Consider the following 15,007-nt stretch of genomic DNA (forward strand, 5'->3'; position numbering starts at 1 on the left):
TGTGCTAATGACAGAGAAACAACTTACCTTTCCAAGAAATCCATTTAGCCTCTGTCATCGGTGACTGTGCTAACTACATTGAGCATTTATAGTGTCCTTTGTTGTGGCGAACTAGCTGTAATGCAGCAGAGAGGAAGGGCATAGGTGTGAGTGGTATGTACACGAGGGTCTGGCTCTGATAGGTTGTTTTTGACTGGGAGCGGTGCGTTTCTACAAAAGGAAATAGTACCACTTGGAGGACTAGAAGGGGCTTGATCTTTTCACATTATAATCTTATGACATAATGATAACCAAGTATGTAAACATTAAAGAAAATTACATCTGAACTGAGATTTATAAATTACAGATAGCTGGACAGTATTTAGTAATTAAATGACCTCTTAGGTCACTGGATTTTATTTAGTTGGCGTTAGATGACTAGTAAAAGATTAGTTTTCTTGCTACTTCATAATGATGATGATCTACTGCTTGATGTGTCACATACACTCAACACGACAAAAAGCAAAACGGTTCACGAGTTGTGGACATTTTGCAAGGCTTTGGATGCATGAGGATTCAGGAGTGTGTTGCAGTATTGTAACACGAAGTCAATGGAAATGTTGTTGGACACAGTCTTGGACAAAGAGCACTCTACCATGTCTTTCTCTGAAGTAAACAGAAACTTGAGGAAGTGGTGCTGGGTCAAAGAAGTCAAACAACTAGGACAGAAGTGTCACAAACACTCACTGCCTTGATATGTGAGTGTTGACATTCCACTGTGGCTTCTTAGCTTAGTAGCCCCAATGAAACTTACTAACTGAGTGACACATCAAAATGCTATTTAGAAATGCAAATTCTTCTCTATTTCTTTGAGAAATTAGAAATTACATCTTAAAAAAACCCAAAAAATTAGTACACAGATACATTACCTCACTTTGGTGGTAATTTCTCCAGTATTCTCAGTTTAAGCTGTATGTGCTGCAAGGATAACATTTTCCAAGATGTTGAGTGTTTTTCACCTGCCTGCCATCCCTTTTTCCAGCATCCGCTCCACTTCCCTCCTTCTCTGTCATCTGTCTGATGCCCCATTAACTATTCTGTCCTTGAGCTCCCCTGACACCAGTTCTCCTTTAGGGCGATTTAACCAGCATTGTTCTTTTCTCTAATCCCTCCTCCATCCAATTATCTGTTTTAATAGATTTTCTGCTGAGATCAAACTACGCAGGTTACATGTACTGCATCATTTTTATTCTCTCTGATCATTTACGTATCCCACAGCAACATAACAGCTACAGCTGCAAGCAGTTAATTCTTCTGTGTCAGGAAAAAGAAAAAAAGTTTGATGGTTTGATGAATTTACGTGGATTTAATGCAATGTGACATTGTTCTCGCTTGATAGTAGAAGTGAGTGCAGCAACACTCACATCTCTGATGTGTTTGATTTTAAAAAGAGCCCAGATAAGGGTTTATGTACGAGGTGATGAATCTGACCCAGATTCACTGTTGCACTGGGACATGGTGCCGACACGACAGTTCAGAGGTACAGAAGGAACTGCAAACATGCACATAAGTGCAGCCAGTCAGGCTTCAGTAAAGAGGTACGGTCAGGAGGATGTCCAGATGAGGCTGCTGCAACATTATTTGATCAAAGGACACTTTAATCAAAGTATTCATATTCATTTTGCAGGATTCAAAATAAGAATAAAGAGTTTATTTAAAATAATTTGCTAGCTACTGCTGTTTTATTAGTCGGGATATGAACAACAATGAGCTCAGAGAGAGGAACCATTAAGTTCCACTAATTTGGATTCCAGAAAGGGAACCTGATTTGTAAAATGGTGATCAATATTTGGAAGTGCACAGTGTGTATTTTGTTTTCATTCCTTGCTGTTACTTTACTCTTTTTTTTTTTTGCTAGAACCCAATTCATACCAAAATGCATCAAGAGTTTGTCCATTGTTACTGAAACTTATTTGTTGCATCTTATCTGTTAACTATGTATTTTTTATTTTCTCACTACATGTACTGACTGTTTATTGTGTAATCCTAAACATCTGTCAAAAACGTTTTTACAATTCTTTCTAAACTCAAAAGAAATCTGAACTTCCGTTTGTTTACTGTGTGCTGTGGAGAAGTTTGTGCACTTCATTGCTGACTTGACTGTCCACACCTAATTATTGTGATTAGTTGTGGACAGTACGTCCAGATGTTTCAGCTAATTTGTCCCTCCTCAGCTACGTCTGCAGGACATATTATTACAGTATCTCTGGTAGCATCAGTTTAGGACAGTTCAGTGGAAGATCTTCAAAGCTTTTGTTTGGGTATATTGCCTCAAACTAAAATTACAATTCACCTTTGAAAGGTTATCTTTTCATCTTTTCATAAAGCTGGTCTTGTTATTGCAGTTCTAGCAGTGTTTGGGATCTAATATCAGGTCACAGACCCTTCGTGAAAGTTAGCAGTCAATATGTTCTTATCATATTTTCATATATTGCTCTGGACCCCTGAGATGAAACAATGGTATCAAATTTTGACTTGTGTTGTGAAAATACTTCAGCTTTATTGAGCATGTGCTCAGTGTGAAAGAGTGAGACAAAGCGACAAAGCAAAAGAGAAGTTGGACTGACAGGTAGACAGGCAAAATTTGTTTAGAATTGGTAATGAATGTGAAAGCAAGATGATTAAATTTATTTAGGACTGGGTGAGCTCTGATGTTCAGCACAGAGTCGGCTCCTCGGACCTGCCGGGTGCAGCGGACGTGCCAGAACTCCCACAACCAACATTACAGCGTAAATGTGGGAAGATGACTCTCACCGAGTCAACGCAGCAGGCACAGCTTTGTGTTCCTGCATGCAGTATCACTAATAAATGCTTTCAGGCAGGATCACACTCTCTGCTGGGCTGCTGAGGTCATCAAGCAGAAAGATTTTATTACACATGCTTGTCATTTGATGTGATGTGCAGTGCAATTCTTGCTTCATTTTGTTTTCCCCTTATTTTGTGAGTTTTAGTTTATTGTTCTGCTGCTTGCAGCCTCAGAGAAGTAACAAAGTTTATTGTTCAAAACTATTTCCTTTATAAAAATGGTATTAACAGTATACATTTTTATATTGCAGATGGAATTGCTTTCTATTTTGCCACTGTCACTTCAAAATTGATCTAAATGAAATTGTCTTTTGGAAAGAAAACATAACTCTCAGGGAAAACTCATTTTATTGTTCTGTTGCTGGTTTGTAACCCACAGTTAAGCCCAAAATTATTCAGTCTCCAGTTTTTGATTTAAAATGATTTTTATTCAATTAAGAAGTTTGTTTCTTGACAGTAAATGAGACAATAGTTTATCTGTTTTTAAATGTTATTTTAAATGTACTGGCATTAGGTGAACCAGACTCTTCTCATAATGGCTGACCAAATCTTTGAGTAAAAGATCTTCACCACTGCAACCTGAAATAATTTCTAATACAAAGCATTATTCTGAGAAGTTATTTTCCTTTTTGTCTTCTACTTGTCTTAGATTAGGTAATGTGTGGTTTTAGTTACTACAGGATGCAAAAAAAATCATTTTCATTTTTGTATGTGTTGTAAGTAAAACAGATTCATTTATCTGTCAGTCTGTCCGTCTTTCTCCCTGGGACTCTCTCCATTTCATTCAGGGGTATCCCAGGTCATTCACAGACTAAAAGAGATCAATTGTTCATCCACCTTATTCTGGATCCATATTTCCCGAATCCCTGAGAAGGAAGGTAATAAGAAGGCGCCATGATAAGAAGCCTGAAATGATTCAACTGAGTCCTTTTGATACAAAGGAGCAGCAGTCAGTATCTCATTAGTTCAGTCATGTATAACATCTTTTGAGCATAAGAAGGTTGAAATGTCAATAATCAGAAAAATGTGATTTTTTATTTCCTTTTCTTTGGCTATGCTCTTTTTCGCAACGGTAGACTGGAGTCGTTCCTGAACCAGTGAATTTCATCCCACGCCCTTCATACCAACAGGACTGCATTGTAAGTAAAATGCAAATATGAGCCTTTTTCTGAGAAATTGGACCAAGCTGGCAGTCTATATGACAGGGGAAAATCTTTCTGTCTTAATCTGTCTCTTGAGTTTGCCTATTGACACAAACATTGTAGACAAACTATTGAGTTTGTTGGGATTTGGGAGTTCTGTGACACTAAGGTAAGAATGAAATTCAAAACCATATTTCTCAAGTAGGCTAACATCTTTTTAATCTATATTTTTAGGATGTTTTTATTCCTGAGAGTACAAAGAGTTACTTTGTGGGATTATTTACAGGTTTTAGTTCTGTATACTCATGTCACAATTGGTAAAAGGGTTTTTGTCAATTTTGCTCCTTGTACATGCAACAAGCAGCAGATAAACTAGAAAATGTCATAACTAGTTTCATTGATTACCTTTAGTTCCAAATCACTAGTAATAGAAGTATTTTTTATCTGATTCAAGTTCATGCACTTGTATTTAGTAATCCACTTGTAAAATTTTAAAATGGACTTTTAATTTCACTGTCATTATTTTTCTTAGTGTTTTATTTATCTTTGTAAATTGTTACCCTATGTTATCCTGATTTTCTAAATCAGCATCTGACTAAAAAGAGGCAGACAAAATGATAAAGAAAAACATTTAATATTATTCTTTAATTCTTCTTTTTTTACAGTTTTCCATTTTGAAAAATCTCCAACAATTAGCTAGTTTCAGTTTCAATTCTATTATCACCTCCCTACAATCCACCCCTTTCCTCCTCTCAGCTTCTTTCTAAATCGAATCCTCCGTCCGCCCAGGACATCATCAGCAAGTCCACTCTAATTGCAAGGAGCAGATTCTTTAGAGATTCTGCTGAGAGGAGGAAAAACAATGGCTGCAAATGCTATTTCTATTGATCAGCCAGCGTCTCTGTCCTCCATCCTTCCCTCCAGCCGGCCGTGTTGAGTGTTTCTGTTCAGAAATGTGAGGTTTCTTAAGATTTAGAGGCTCATATCAACCTCTGAAGGGAAAAAAAGTATAAATTTTATAGCAGGGTAGGAAAATGTGACCTTAAATGCAGGCGGCTCCTCTGAAAAGGTACGTTGGAAGTTCAAAGGTTGTCTGGAAAAGCATCAAGCAGGGCCATTAGTGTCATACTTACACAGTGCAGACAACCCAAAAGTCTGAAGAAATGTATCACTTCAAGGAATCAGGGTGAGTAGCCTGTGTGTTGGACCTTTGAGGGCAAAGCCAGAGTATATCATAACTAAAGAGCGTGTTGGCAGGGGATACATCAACACATAATGGGAAGCCTAGAAGAGCTCAGCAAAACAAAGTAACTCATTTTTAGTACAGCATACACTGAGTCATGTCTTTTACTTTATACCCTTAATGTTGGCCAGTGGGTAGTGTCAGATTGCATCGCTTCAATCTGCAGATGACTGATTCAGATCAGGGTCAGAGGTTAAAGGATAGCAGGGCAGAGCTACAGGCGCTGCCCTGTCTGCACTTACTTATCCAAAGTCAGTCTGAGTCTGGATAAAGGGGTATAGCTTTTACTTTATTCCCCGAATGAGGTTCTGAATAAATAATCACAAACAGGCAGACACTGCACTATTTAGGTGACGTTTGAATTTGTCAAGAATATATATTTATCAGAATAAAGAATAAAGGGATCTGAATACTGTACACATGTATGCCACATTTTTTTAAATTTCATTTGGAAAACATTTTGAATACCACTTATTAATTTTTCTATTTCTTCACAACATGCATTGCTTTTTGTGGCTCTTTCACATAAAATCCTAATAAAATGCACCAAAGTATTTGATGATCACTTTGATTCTTTCAATTCTTTGATCATTCAAGGCGTTGCTTTCTTTACTTAGCGATACTTTGTGCATTCTTATGCATTCCTGCAGTTATAATTTCCACCAGTAGGACTTGTTTCTATTCCTCATGGATTTTGACTTATGCTTAGTTTTTTGGTGTTCAGATTAAAGGTTTTGACATCATCACCAATCTACCAGGTTAAATGTTGATGTTCAGTCGTCTTTTATTGCTACAATAGAAATTTTAAGGTCTGCATGTCACTTCAAGGTTAATAAAAAGAGAAAGATATCAAAAGTTTGGATAATTTTAAGTCTGCTGGTCAGAGCAGTTCAGCGTATTCGACTTGCAGAAACAGCAATCACCAAACAGCAAATGTCTGCTCATTAAGGATTATTGCTCACTTATGTGTGGATTTAGGAAATGGATGACCTGCGATAAGACAAGGTTCAGCACTGCTAATTAGTCCACGCCCGCTCTTTTTCAAAATGGGATTTTGAAATTAACTTTAATTACACAGTCCATTGATTAAACTTTTACGATCATCTCACTCAACTTCACAACATAAGTCACACTAATATACGTTTATGTTCCCAAGTCTGAAGCATTCTCCACCAGCCTTCCGTGACAAATAACACCAGTGTCAGGCTGACATATTTAATCCACCACACTATTCTCATGAGAATCTGCCACAGGCTAATCATGCATCAAAGAATAATTGCAGTCATTTAAAAGTAATGCGTGAATGGTGTTTGATTATCATTGTCCCAGCAGTCCGCTATTTCCCAGCGATCCACATCCTTCAGACCGGAGGCAAGGACTAAAGTCTGCTTATTGCTTATGAATGTTCACACCACTTACGGATAAGAACCATTTCTTTATGAGTTTCCTTTACAAGGAAACCCGTGTTTTCTTATTCAGCAGCTGAAGGTTATGTCAGAATGGCCTATAAGCCAAAATGTTCAAAAGACCGAGAAACTCACCAAAGCAGTGATTTGATCTCAAAGTCACCAAATGTTATTATACTTTATTCAGAGTTACAGCTGCTCCCATAATGTGCTCACACTACTATAAAATGCCAAGTTTTTTCTAATATGAAGAGGTGGGACTTTTTCCAGTGTTACATGTTGTTTGTTGAGGTGCACAGAACTCTTTCAGGCATCTTGTTTAGTTTTCTGTGATATTACACATGTTTTATAGTCATTTTTTTCATGTGTTGTCTTAAAATACACACACGAGTGTGGCTCCAATTAACTTAAATCAAATGCCATAATCAGCCAAGACTTTCCCAAGGAATTATGTTTGTATAAATTATGAATTTAAAAAAAGTAATGATTCTAAATGTCTTTACAGAGAAAATATGTAAAATAATTGCAAGTCAGATGGTGTGTAAAACTGTGTCTTTATATACAAGATACATGGCTTCCACTGTGTCCTCTTGTGAGTATTAAACCTTTTGAGGTTAGTTTTAGACCATACTCAGTATTATTTTATTGGTGATAAAAAAAATGATGTTCTAAAAATAAATCTAGAGAAGAAACTACAGTAGATATAAGATAAATTATGTGAATTTGGCCTCTCAACAAAAATGCTTAACAATCCAGCCAAAAAAGCTTAATGCCATTTTACAGTCTGTTTTTCCTACAACCTCCTCATTTAAATCAACTGTTTAGACATTTTTCCCCATTTTTCAATCTTTTCACTGGACATATTTCCATTCTATCTGTTTCCATCATAGCAGCCATCTATCTCCACAAAAGGCCAGTCATGTGGCCTGAACGATGCAGGAGCAGCCTGTGGCTCCCTAAATGGCGTGCCACAGAGTTGGTGTTCACTTTGGAGTGACGGATCGTCCCGCCCGGCCTGGCGGAATAAATAGAGGCATTAGCAGCTCTACGACTGGCCCACGCTGCTGCCGAGGCTTACTGGTCTGTGAGCTGTGCAGTACGGCAGCTTCCTGGGCGCAGCCACAGTGTGATGAACGGCTTATATTCCTCCATAAACCATATTAAAGTCAGATCACATGATGAATACCAGGCGGAGGACTGGAGGGAAGGAAAAGATGGAGGCAGGAGGACGGAAGTTCAGGAAGTAGGAGAGCGAGCCTATGATAAAATATGGAAAAGAGAGGAAATTAAATCCAAGACAAAAATATCAAAGCTGCTCCCCTTCTTGCTTCTCTACATCCCCCATTTTCAGGTGACTGATGAAAAGAGCAGAGGCACTTCTGAATTTTTAATGAATCCTCTTTGGGCCTCAATTTATCGTCTGGTCTTTGTGTGGCCTGTAGTCTGGGCAGAAAGGTTCCTGTGCATTTGCTTCACTTCACCCAGCTCAGGTGTTCTCCCAAAGGCAGCCTTCACTTTCTGCTATGATCCGTCCATCCCTGAGTGACAATCTGTCATAACACAGGCTGTGTTTGCTCTGAAAACTCTACTGGAAACTCTAAGCAGGTTCAAGCTATTAGCAGAACACAGAATGTGTTTAAGTGTCTAAAGTTATTTGTTTGGAGAACCAGGAAATACAAATCTAACTTAGTCCAAATAAAGTAACTACATCTTGTTTCATTTCTTATGTTCCGACTTTTCACCGGGTTTGAAAACTATTTAAAATTAACCACAATACACACCAATAATAATAATAATAATAATAATAATAGATGTAGTAGTAATAACAGTAGTAATAACAGTAATTACAATTGTCAGTATTGTTCTATGTTCTATGTAGAAATCTGCATAGAACAATTTTAGAAATCCTAAAAACTCAAGTACATACAGAACCTTGAAGCAAAGGGTGTTTATGTTGATTTCTTTATCCCTGATGACTTTATGAAAAAACTTGTGTTTTTCTCATATACCTTCTTTTTAAACTCCACTGTTCTCAGCTGAAGATGCATTTTCAGTACCAGCTACATTTGCTACACAGGAAAAATATTCTGTGTAGCAAATATTATATATATATATATATATATAAAAACAAAATGCAAAAACATGTACAGTTAAGTACAAATTGGTGTGAGTCTGCTTGCTTTGACTGCCTGTCACTTAGTTGCTGTTGCTGTTTATTGTTCCCCATTGTGGCACAATGAAGTAGATTTCTATTCTATTCTATTCTATTCTATTCTATTCTATTCTATTCTATTCTATTCTATTAAATTCTATTCTACTCTACTCATTGCTTTGCACTCAGATAGGCTTATTATAGCATTTCTTTAGAAAAAAAAGGAAACCTTAAACCAAGGTTATTTATTGAAGGTTGACTTCCTGGTGGTTAGTTTCATTATTTCTTTTCTACACAGTAGAATAAGTCACTTCCGTCCTCTTACTTTCGTAATGATTAATATTGCCCACACAGAGAGTCATCAGGATGAAATGTAACTCGCGTGGCTGCGAGGTTGTGTGGCCTTGGAGATAGGAAATTAAATCAGAGGTAAAATTCTCCACCAAGCACATTCAGGTGTGAAGATTATTAAACAACCAATCTCTATATCTGCTAGATAAGCTAAGCAATCTCAGTTTGCTGCAGGGGGCAGGCCTCCAGTCCTCCACTAAATTATTTTCCAAAGCCAAGTTTAACTTGTGCAGGAATTGTATATGCATCACACTTGCACATGATCCATGTTCTATTTTCATGTTTTCATTAATTATGCTTTCACTTTAATGCTCTTGTTTGCATATTTGGGTAATTTTTGTGAACTGGGGTGATTTCGACTAAGCAGAACAATTTCTCAGCTGTATGGTCATATTGTGGATCTCCAAGCATGACTGATTAATATTTAGGTTTAAAAATGTCTAAACAATGGAGCATTTTTGACATATATTTTCATTCCTACACGAATCTTTTATAATGTTTAACACAAACTGCAGAAATGTGTACTCTATCCTGGCTATATTCTGTTCCAATATAGCCAGGGGTAGAAACTTGTACTTTTTATTATCATTGACAACCAACGATGCTTATTTGTGCAAAAAATGTTATAAACACATATGAAACACATTTAAAATAGAGCTTATAAAAGTGCAGCATTTGACTTTGTGTTTTCAAATAAAGTTCAAAATAGATTTAATTTTTATTTGTAGTTTCTGTTCTAATAAATATGAATAAAAACTATGAATCTAAGTTCCTTTGGACATCCAACTTCATTCAGCCTGTATATATTAAGACAGGGCAGCTGAGGTTCACATCCTCTGTTAGAATATTGGCTGTTCAATTCTCATCTTCCAGTGAATTTCCTTATTCTGTGTGAGAACATCTTGTTTAATAAAACAACCAATAAGTTAAAAAATTTATTGGAGGAAGTCTGATTCAGACTTCCAAATGATTAGTCACTGTTTCGCCATGATAACTTCAGGGATCATGATTTTTCCCCTGAATATGAACATTTCTGCCCCCTTCCTGGTGAGTCACTATTGAACCGCAAAGGCTTCGTCCTAAAATGACTCCAGTACAAATGAACCAATCTAACGTAGACTTTAGGTTCTTTAGGAACAATGGTCACAAATATTAAGTCAAATGCTGATAGATTTATGAAATAAAGAACACATGCATAAATTATGGATTTCATAATTACCTCAGACAAAATGTGGTTAGATATTATTAATTGTTAATCCCCTGTGGAATAAAATAATTATTTACAGTGTGTTTACTTTTATTAGAAGTTTATTTAATATTAATCTTACAATGTTTAATTAGTTTATTATGTCTCACTCAGTCTTACAGAGTCATTGTTTCTCTTTTTAGCCTTCACAGTTTGCTTCAGTGGCTCAGAAGCTTAGCAACAGGCGATAAGTAAATAGTTGTCATACCTTGCGGAGTGACAAGACCAGACCAACGGCGGAACGATTATTATTAGGCACAGAATATTCTGTCTGAAACCCATTTTTAACTGAAAGTTGCATTTTTCTCTGTGTGTGTATTAATCTGATTAGCTCCTTGGGAATGTTGGTGATGACACTCTGTCTGTGGGAGAAGGACAGTATACAGTATATATAGGGAGGTGATTCCTTTGTCTAGTTAGATCTCTTCTGAGTTCTCCATCTGTGCAGATGTAAAATAAAGCTGTGTTTTGTTCTTTCTCTTTAACAAGGTTTGGACTTTGTTTTCTCGTTCCACACCCCTTTCATAGAAATTTCCCTTCCCATTAACTGCCCGTCAACCTCAGTCAATTAATCTGAGATTTTACTGCGTTGATGATGCATTCAGGCTCCCAGCATCTTAAACACTGAGCAGTGAGCAGTTCATGCAGTTTGGGTCGATGTTTTTCCAGAAATCCTGTTCTCAAGTTCTTTGTTTGGGGAAGTTTTCTAACCTCTAAAAACAGTCAGACAGAGTTTGGGGATCAGCAGTTAGCCATACAATGTGCTAAGTGTCCCCTTGCTTTAATTTAATTCAGCCCTTCTCTCCCACCCTCCCAGTTCTTTCCTCTTGTTATCAGAGAAGTAAAATCATCCCATGTGTTGCAGGACAAGATTATTTTCGCAGTCTATATCATGAGTGTGATTAAAGCTTTAATTTTCAATGCATGAAATTGTCGCTGCTTTAAGTTTGGGAGGAATACTGGCCTGAAAGCTCAGATATTGTCAGGATCTGTGTTTTTCTGTGTTTATTTAGACTTTTCTGTGTCTTTGAGTCTCCATGTTGTCCTGTCTCCCCCTTGATTGTTCCCAGGTGTTTCTTGTTCTGTGATTACCCTCTGTGTATTTAATGCCACCTGTGCGTCTGTGTCTTTGTCGGGTCCTTGTCTAATGTGCACTCAGTCCTTCGTGTGTCCAGTCATGCTGCCTGTGTTTTTGAACTGTTTGGATTTTGTCCATTAAATCACCATTATACATCTACCTGGGTCCATCTGCGTCTGCCTCACCACCTCACCACCGCAATTCATGACAGATATAAGCTTTTCAAGAGACCTTTAGCAAAAGCACACTTTCTCACTCTCTGTGCCAGTTGTTTATTGCTTTATACATAATTAAAACTCTTATGAATACGGAATCTAATCTTCCAAATGTTTTGTTTTTTGTTTGTTTTTACCAAGGTCGGTATTTGAGAGAATGGGCCATTAAAAGCCAATTTTCCAAATGTGCTTTCAGGAATGAATTGAAAGCAACAGGCAGCTTCAAGGGGAACTCAGTCTGATTATTGTATGTTTACTATTCCTGTTCCTATTTTAGGAGTAATGCTGCACACAGTCTTGTTTTGAATTTTCAACATTATCACATTTTTTAAAAATGTCTACAAAAATGCCCAAAACAAAAAAGAAAATGCTGTTGCCTTGCAACAGGAAGGTCTTGGAATCAAATCCTGGCTTGGAGTTTGTTCTCCATCTGCAGATTTGGGTTCTCTCCAGGTGCTCTGGATTGGGGGGGGGTTGTTTTCCAGTAAATACAGTATTTCTAATATGTATTAAAAGGTTAAATTGCAATTAATGTGATCCTGCAATCTACTCTTTATGCATCTTCATGACTTTGTTAATGAACTGAAGTTAAGAATTTATATCAAGAGGATGAACAAATGTAAAATGAAACTATTTATATCTGAGCTGCTTGGTTATTACAACACAGGATGGTTACTAGTCCAAAGGTGTTTTATTAACCAACTATGGTCAACCTGATAAATCCATGTAAAGATGAGTCAACTAAACGGTATAACAGTATATTCTGTAGGGTAACTACTTGTAAACAAACAATAATTTAGCAGGTTGTTTTTTCTACATGCAAAACTGATTTTCAAAATAATAAAAAGAAAGGAATGTTTTAATACCATTACAATTTTTATATGTTTTATTTTGGGACCAATTAGAATAATGGTTGATTTTCTGCTTTAAATAAAAAGCGACTAACTTGTGTTGAACATTTTTCTTTTATTACTGTGATACTGTGGTATTTCCACTCAACAATGTCATACTGGGAGAATGTCACACTGGATCATTCCCACTAGTTAATGTGTCAAGCACCGTGGACACACACAAAGCGTAAGAGAGAAAAGAGAGAGAGAAACCTTGACTCTACCTTGTCAGATGCTTTAGAGTAATTAAACAGGAACAGAATATCAAATGGTCCATGAAGAGTGGATCAGCGAGGAGGAGCTTGTGGTGGTGCTGTTTATGCATGTGCGTTTGTGTGTGTCCGACTCCACATTGTTGGCTCTGGGACAATCCAGGGTGAAGTTGTGAAGCTGCATGATGAATGTCGCTCCATAACAAGAGCTGTAGGGGAACGATTAAACCATGTCCACCAATCGCCTCCTGTGGAGCCTGAAGGAAACAACCAGGGAAACACAAGCTTGGCTCTCAGCAGCCCTGACAGCAGAGGACACACACAGATGCACACATGCTGGTTATTTTCACATACATGCTTTGTAAGTTTTCTTTACCTATATATTTACAACCCAAATGAAAACATTGTAAAATGATGCTACAGATGATGAAGGATGCAAAACTTGTTGAAATTCCATGTTGATCAGCAGATGCCCACTCCCTTCCAAGTTTGTAATTCATGTTCATGACTTAGTGTGAAATGTGCTGAAAAATAAGTTTTGCTTTAGCCATTGAAGCATTTTTTCTGAATTTAGTTTATATTCATAAAATTATGTTCAAGCGAAACGTAGGTAAACCCCTATTGTAGCTTAATTTAAAAGCAAAGCAGCATTTTCAGTTAATAGCATTTACAGTATGTAGCCAAAATCCATATTGTAAAACCAGACATGCACACGCAGTGTAGCACAGCCCACAGTGTCTCAGGGCACTCTGGAGGTCAAATAGCTACAAAGAAGCTTTGATTCCCTGCAGTTTTAATGACTTTGAGAGACCATGTTCACTTTTCTTTTTATTCCAGTAAATTATTGTGATGATCCTTGTGCTGCTGTGCAGCGCAGGAGGGATTACTGCCACGAGGGACATTAGGCATTGAGGAGCAGGAGGAGGACATTTTTAACTATGGTATTAAATTGTCCAACATCCAGTGCAAAATGCAGTGAGACAGGATTTGTCCCCTTATAGATTTCTGCTGTTTTTGTCACACCTATATATTTCAGATTTTTGTATCATTGAAGAATGATTTGAGGAAATTCAAAATGCAGTTTTCAAACTGATTAACTAAAACAACCTTTTGTTGAAAGGTATTTGCCCCTGATTATTGGCAGTGCCATGCAAATATACAACTTTCATCAAGTGTTCCTAAAAATTACTCATCAATTGTACATTAATATGAACGCCCACTTTTCTTTGCAGTAATGTTTTAATTCAGCCACACTGGGAGATTCTTTTACACATTAACTGCCTGTTTAAGATAATATTACAGCATCCTCAATAAATTTATGTCCATATGTTCACCATGCTACTCATAACCTTTTTTTAATTCAGAGCTAGAATTGCTGATATGCTTTTGATCATTGTCCAGTTAAAAAAAAAGCACATTGAAAAAAAGTTGTTCAGCTTTTCCTTCATGTAAAAAGTTCTCTGGAGATATCAGAGCACTGTGTTCATAGACTCGATAGTTAAGCTTCAGAAAAGAAAAACCCCAAAGTTTGTTACTGAATCATTTAATAATTCTGTACTTTACAATGTACAGACACTGTGTAACTAAAAGAATGAGAAATACATCTTGAAGTTAAGAATGACATTTTTTTAAGTGTCTGCAATAGTTCCCTTTGTGCTTAGAGAAGTAAAATGTAACTTCAGAATGTGGAGTAATTTTAATACACATGAAGTGGGAAGTAATCTAAAATACAAGTATTTCCATTTTAGTAAAATGAGAAGCAAAATGAAAAGTTTATTTAAAAAACTTACCATTTAAAGAAAATGTGCAAGCCTTTTTATTTTGGGTTAATGATGGTATAATTTGTAACATGTAAATATAAAATTATTTTTATTTTGATGTTTATTAATTTTTTTATTCAAATTGTTAATAATTGTATTCCTCATAATCCTCGCACATTCAACTCAAATCAATGTAGTCAATAATGTAAATGGTAGCGGTAAATAAAAATGTATCTTTTATACACAAGAACATCTTATGCTTCTGGTATCCAGTTGGATTTGGATTTGTCCTAAAGGTTAATGAGGTGCATGCTAGCTCAGAGGAAAGGAGACAACAATGCTCTTTACGAAAGACGAGACGTCGCTCGCCCCAGGGGCCCCTGTAACGACACTCCTCAGATCTAATTATCAGGATTATTGATTGGTCATGGCCACCTACTCCTCCACCCATATACACACAGAGATACA

Source organism: Xiphophorus hellerii, chromosome 9 (genome assembly GCF_003331165.1).
Source record: "Xiphophorus hellerii strain 12219 chromosome 9, Xiphophorus_hellerii-4.1, whole genome shotgun sequence".
Classification (NCBI taxonomy): Eukaryota; Metazoa; Chordata; class Actinopteri; order Cyprinodontiformes; family Poeciliidae; genus Xiphophorus; species Xiphophorus hellerii.